Source organism: Sus scrofa, chromosome 7 (assembly GCF_054392235.1).
Source record: "Sus scrofa isolate SSC_HxYL_T2T_F1_AM1 chromosome 7, Sscrofa_HxYL_maternal_Yorkshire_Landrace_v2.0, whole genome shotgun sequence".
In the NCBI taxonomy this organism is placed as follows: domain Eukaryota; kingdom Metazoa; phylum Chordata; class Mammalia; order Artiodactyla; family Suidae; genus Sus; species Sus scrofa.
The window spans coordinates 107,461,187-107,467,859 of NC_139389.1; the positions used below are offsets into that span (position 1 = coordinate 107,461,187).

Consider the following 6,673-nt stretch of genomic DNA (forward strand, 5'->3'; position numbering starts at 1 on the left):
GATCTGGCGCTGACATGAGTTGTGGTGTAGATTGCACATGTGGCTCGGATATGGCGTTGCTGTGGCTCTGGCTATAGCTCTGATTAGACCCCTAGCCTGGGAACCTCCATATGCCTCAGGTGCAGCTCTAAAAGATGAAAAAAAAAAAAAAAAAAAAAAGGCAAAAAATAAATTAATTAATAAATAAAGCCTTCTTACATTTATTAAAAATAAAAAAGTGAGAGAAAAGAAAGACTTTTTAAAAAAAAAAAAAAAATCTGAGCTGTGTGTGTGACCTACACCACAGTTCACAGTGCCTCGGAATCCTTAACCCATTGAGTAAGGCCAGGGGTTGAATCTGCAACATCATAGATCCTAGTCAGGTTCATTACCACTGAGCCGCAAGAGAAACTCCAAGAAAAACTTCATTTAAACACACTTATACTCTTGAAATTACTATTTAAGTTCAATATAATATGTCAATAATAGTGAAAAAGACTAGTTTACTTTTATTTATTGTAATAGATCGTTGCAATTATCAGACCCATTTCTGTTGTCTTGTGGTTTTTACCATTCTCATTCTTTGTGTGCTTAGTTATATTTTGCTATGAGCTGCATTTTCCCTGGAAAATCATTTGTAGGGGAGTTCCCGCTGTGATGCAACAGAAATGGATCCGACTAGTATCCATGAGGATTTGGATTTGATCTCTGGCCTCACTCAGTGTGTCGAGGATCCCACATTGCCACCAGCTGTGGTTTAGGTTACAGACGAGGCTTGGATTCCGAGCTGCTGTGGCTGTGGCTTAGGCCGGCCCCTAGCCTGGGAACTTCCATGTGCCACAGGTGCGGCCCTGAAAAGCAAGAAAAATAACAATCATTTGTGGGAAGTTTGAAGGTTAGGATATAGTTTCGTTACTCCTGAGAAGATTTAGTTTTGCTTCATCCAAGAGATCACTTTAAACTATCACTGTTAGGGAGTTCCCATTGTGGTGCAGCGGAAATGAATCTGACTAATATCCATGAGAATGTGGATTTGATCCCTGGCCTCACTCAGTGGGTCAAGGATCCAGTATTGAGCTGTGGTGTAGGTCACACATTCGGATAGAATCTGGCGTGGCTGTGGCTGTGGTGTAGGCCAGCAGCTGTAGCTCTGATTGGACCTCTAGCCTGGGAATCTCCATCTGCCACTAGTGTGGCCCTAAAATAAATAAATAAATAAATAAATAAATAAATAAATAAATAAAAACTAGCGCTGTTGGGGATTTTTTTCAGCCACTCCCCGGTGTGTGGAAGTTCTCAGGCCAGGGATTGAATCAGAGCCTCAGGTGTGACCTACACCTCCGATTCCATAACACCAAGTCCTTAACCCACTGTGCCACAGCAGGAACTCCATGGGATTTCTTTTTTTTTTAAAACCTCCAGGAGATGTATATTTGGGCTTCATATCCCTGAGAGGGCTGGCTTAGGGGTCTAGTACCCTCTCCACAGCTCCCCACAGTCTTCCCTTCCAAGACAATTTTCTTTACAATCTGTTAGATGGGGATGTGTTTACTTGCAATTCACCCTTACACTGAAACTATAGCTCTTTGAGGTCCCAGCTTTAGACTTCTCTCTCTTCTACCAGGCCCTGGGCTTAGCCTTCTATCCCACTTGTCCTAGGCCTAGAAAAATAGAAGTTTAAGTTCTCAAGTAAGACACATGCCCTAGGGTAAAATTGACATTGCTCTATTTATTCTCTGCATCCTGCCTTCACCTAGATTTTGGTCTGATTATTCCCTGTCTTCTTGTTGACTCTTCACTATTTGACCAGCATTTTTCATCGTTTCCAGTAGGATGGCTGATTTGCCATATTATGAGCCATTATACAAAAAAGGAGGAGGTCCCGTAGTAGCACAGTGGACACAAATCCAACTAGGAACCGTGAGGTTGCGGGTTTAATCCCTGGCCTCGCTCAGTGGGTTAAGGATTCAACATTGCTGTGAGTTGTGGTGTAGGTCACAGATGTGGCTCAGATCCTGCACTGCAGTGGCTTCTTGTGTAGACCAACGGCTGCATCTGCGATTCAACCCCTGGCCTGGGAAACTCCATATGCCACAGGTACAGCTTTAAAAAGCAAAATAAATTTTAAAAAATTAAAAATAAATAAAAATAAATAAATTACAAAAAAGGAATAGTCAAACTAGTGTTTAGCTCATGAAGGGAGCTGATATAAGGGCACATGGCAGGTATCTGGGTGCCTGTTGGCAGTGTTCTACTCTTGACCTTGGTGATAGTTGCACCAATGTTCATTTGACACTTTTCCTTTAAATAATTTATGTTGTTTATACTTTCCCATTTGTATATCTCACCATAAAAATAAAATATTTTAATTAGGAAAAAAATGAATAAAGTAAAAACTAACAAAGTAGAATCTTCAAGGTAAGCAAAGCAAACTAAGATTTAATAACTTCCTTAAGTGATTCAACACAGCATACTTTTTTGCCTTTTTTTTTTTCTTTAGGGCTGAACCTGTGGCATATGAAGTTTCCCAGGCTAGGGGTCCAATCAGAACTACAGGTGCTGGCATACACCACATCCATAGCAACACCAGATTCGAGCCATGTCTGTGACCTACACCACAGCTCATGGCCACAAAGGATCCTTAATTCACTGAGTGAGGCCAGGGATCAAACCTGTGTCCTCATGGATGCTAGTCAGATTAGTTTCCGCTAAGCCACGATGAAAATTCCTTTTATTTTTTTATCAAAGCATATTTGTGAAGTCAGCCATGCAATGAGACACCAACATCAAATGCTTTGACATGTGGAATCTGAAAAAAGGACAGACTGAACTTCTTTGCAGAACAGATGCTGACTCACAGACATTGAAAAACTTATGGTCTCCAGAGGAGACAGTTTGGGGGGTGGGGGGATGTGCTTGGGCTGTGGGGATGGAAATCCTGTGAAATCAGATTGTTATGATCATTATACAACCACAGATGTGATAAATTCATTTGAGTAATAGGACCTTCTCCGCTGAAGACTTTTTCTTTTTTCTTTTTTTTTTTTTTTTTTTTTTTTGGTCTTTTTGCCTTTTCTACGGCCACTCCTTCGGCATATGGAAATTCCCAGGCTAGGGGTCTAATTGGAGCTGTAGCCACCAGCCTACGCCAGAGCCACAGCAACTCGGGATCCAAGCCGAGTCTTCGACCTACACCACAGCTCACCGCAACGCCGGATCCTTAACCCACTGAGCGAGGCCAGGGAGCGAACCCGCAACCTCATGGTTCCTAGTCGGATTCGTTAACCACTGCGCCACAACGGAAATTCCCTGAAGACCTTTTCGACTACATTATGCTACTGTCACCACTGCACTCTCAGTGATGGCAACTGTGGTAGGCAGAGTAATGGTCTCCCAAATGTCCACGTCCTGATTCCCACAACCTGTACAAATGTTAGATTATGTGGCTAAAGGGACTTTGCACACGTGACTAAGGCCAAAGACCTTGAGGAAGGAAGAGCAGCCGGCATGAACCAGGTGGGCCCAATCCAATCACAGAGCAGAGAACCTTTCTCAGCTGTGGTCAAAGATGGGCTGAAAAAGAGTCAGAGCTGCCAACTTTGAAGATGGAAAAAGGGTGCCCTGAGCCAAGGAATGTTGGGGGGGCCCTCTCAAAGTTAGAAAAGACGCAGAAAGAGATGATCCCCTACAGCTTCAGAAAGGAACACAGCCTTGCCCACACCTCAATTCCAGCCCAGTGAGACCTGTACCTGATATCTGACCTATAAAACTGTAAGATAATTTATCTGTGTAATCTATATTGTTTTAGCCACTAAGTTTGTGGTAATTTGTTAGAGCAGCAACAGAAAACTAATACAGCAGTGCTGCTATGAATAATTTCTTAACTGTCTCTACATCTGTGTATGTCTCTCAAGAGTCAAAATCCTGGGCAGGAGAATCTGTCTCACATGGATCATATATTTGTGGCCTGGATGTAAGCAAAGTGGAGAGAGGGAGAGTCTCTTCTCCCGAGTTATAGAGGAGGAGGCATGACATAGTGGGAGATTCCCTTCAACTAGGAAAAGAGGTTGAATACTGGACCACAAAATGACAAGTGTCCAAAAGAGGCACTCCTATATTTTACCAAGAGGACTTTGCTTTTTCTATATTTAAATGACTTACTCCATTCTTGTTGGTAGTTTTTCTTTAAATATGGTAATATATTTCAGCAGATTATGTTTGAGTCTACTGCCCTATGAGTTAGATAAATTAGAGATTGCAAATCAAGCTGCCTTAATCAATAAAAGAAATGCATTGGCTCACATAACTGAGCAATTACGGTTTCTGCCAAACCTCAATCTCCAAATCAAATAACATACTCAGGACCTTGTTTCCTTCTCCATTTCTCAGCTTTAAGAAATGTGCTCAACCAGTTTTTGACAGAGGTGCAAAATCGATTCAGTTACAAAAAGGATGGTCTTTCCTCTATCCTAGAGGAAGGATGGTGCTGGAGTAACTGGACAAAAAATGGGCCCTAGGAGTTCCCCTTGTGGTGCAGTGGAAACGAACCTGACTAGCATCTATGAGGACGTGGGTTCAATCCCTGCCCTCTCTCAGTGAGTGAAGGACCAGTGTTGCCCTGAGCAGTGGTATAGGTCGCAGAGGTGGCTCAGATCCCACATTGCTGTGGCTGTGGTATAGGCCGGCAACTGTAGCTCTGATTGGAGCCCTAGCCTGGGAAGTTCCATATACCACAGGTGTGGCCATAAAAAGCAAAAGGAGGAGTTCCCATCGTGGCGCAGTGGTTAACGAATCCGACTAGGAACCATGAGGTTGCGGGTTCGGTCCCTGCCCTTACTCAGTGGGTTAACGATCCGGCATGGCCATGAGCTGTGGTGTAGGTTGCAGACGTGGCTCGGATCCCGTGTTGCTGTGGCTCTGGCGTAGGCCGGTGGCTACAGTTCCGATTCGACCCCTAGCCTGGGAACCTCCATATGCCGTGGGAGCGGCCCAAGAAATAGCAACAACAACAACAACAAAAGACAAAAAAAAAAAAAAAAAGAAAAAGAAAAAAAAAATAGACCCGCAAAAATTAACAGCAGGAGCTCCCATTGTGGCTCAGCAGTTAAGGAACCTGACTAGTATCAATGAGGGTGTAAGTTCAATCCCTGGTGCCACTCAGTGAGGAAAGACTTTGCTGTGAGCTGTGCTGTAGGTTGCATATGTGGCTCAGATCTTGTGTTGCTGTGGCTGTGGCATAGGCCAGCAGCTACAGCTCCAATTTGACCCATAGCCTGGGAACTTCCATATGCTGTAGGTGCAGCCCTAAGAGAAGAAAGAAAGAAAGAAGGAAGAAGGAAGGAAGGAAGGAAAGAAAAGAAAGAAAGAAAGAAAGAAAGAAAGAAAGAAAGAAAGAAAGAAAGAAAGAAAGAAAGAAAAGGAAAGGAAAAAATTATCTCAGGAGTTCCCACTGTGGCACAGTGGGTTGAGGATCTGGCATTGCCACAACTGTGTTGTAGGCAGCAGCTTCGGTTCAGATTCAGTCCCTGGCCCAGGAACTTCCATGTGCCATAGGTGCAGCAAAAATAAAAATTTAACCTCAACCGGAACCTCATCCCTTACACAAAGATTAATTCAAAATTGATTGTCAATTTAAATAGAAAATAGAAAACTAGGAGTTCCCGTTGTGGCGCAGTGGTTAACGAATCTGACTAGGAACCATGAGGTTGCGGGTTCGGTCCCTGCCCTTGCTCAGTGGGTTAAGGATCCGGCGTTGCTGTGAGCTGTGGTGTAGGTCGCAGATGCGGCTCAGATCCCAAGGTGCTGTGGCTCTGGTGTAGGCCGGTGGCTACAGCTCCGATTGGACCCCTAGCCTGGGAACCTCCATATGCCGCGGGAGCGGCCCAAGAAATAGCAAAAAGACAAAAAAAAAAAAAAAACTATAAAACTCTAAGAAGAAAACATAATGAGAAAATTTTCAAGACCAAGACAGCAGGACGTCAGGCTTGTGAGTGGCCACTTGTCTGTTACGCTGGGTGAAAGAATGATTTTAAAATGGGTGATACTGAGAAGGGCAAGAAAATTTTTGTTCAGTAGTGTTCCCAGTGCCATACTGTAGAAAAGGGACGCAAGCACAAGACTGGTCCAAACCTCCAGGGTCTGTTTGGGTGGACGACAGGTCAGGCTCCTGGATTCGCTTACACAGATGCCCGCAAGAAGAAAGGCATCCCCCGAGGAGAGGAGACACGGATGGCGTACCCGGAGAATCCCAAGAAGTGCATCCCTAGAAAGAAGATGATCTTCGAGGGCATTAAGAAGAAGGGAGGAAGGGAAGACTTGGTAGCTTAGCTCAAAAAAGCTACTAATGAATAAAAGTTGGCCACCACCCTATTTATAACAAGACCGAGATGCTTCATGACTTTCATGTGCATACCGTATTTAAATTGATCTCATACACTAGAATTCAGAACATGTGTGGCTGATGGAAGGTTTCTGTTAGACCGTCCTGATTTATATAAGATGGGTTGCTGGCTAAATGAATATGGCCAGCTTTTTTGAATTTTAGTAGTAATTCCAGTTCAGTAAGTACTACCACTGTTTTCCCCTTCTACAGAGATGATTAAATTTGAATGTGGAGGGTTAAACTTTTCAGGAAGGTGGTGGCTACCTTCTCAGAACCTATAGGAGATTGGTTTTATATTTAGATTTCTTTAAC

General features: G+C 43.6%; 1 pseudogene; it reads left to right on the forward strand.

Annotated features, from left to right (window-relative positions):
• The first annotated feature begins 6,012 nt into the window (after positions 1-6,012).
• LOC106504509 (cytochrome c pseudogene) lies at positions 6,013-6,330 on the forward strand (annotated as a pseudogene).
• The last annotated feature ends 343 nt before the right edge of the window (positions 6,331-6,673 follow it).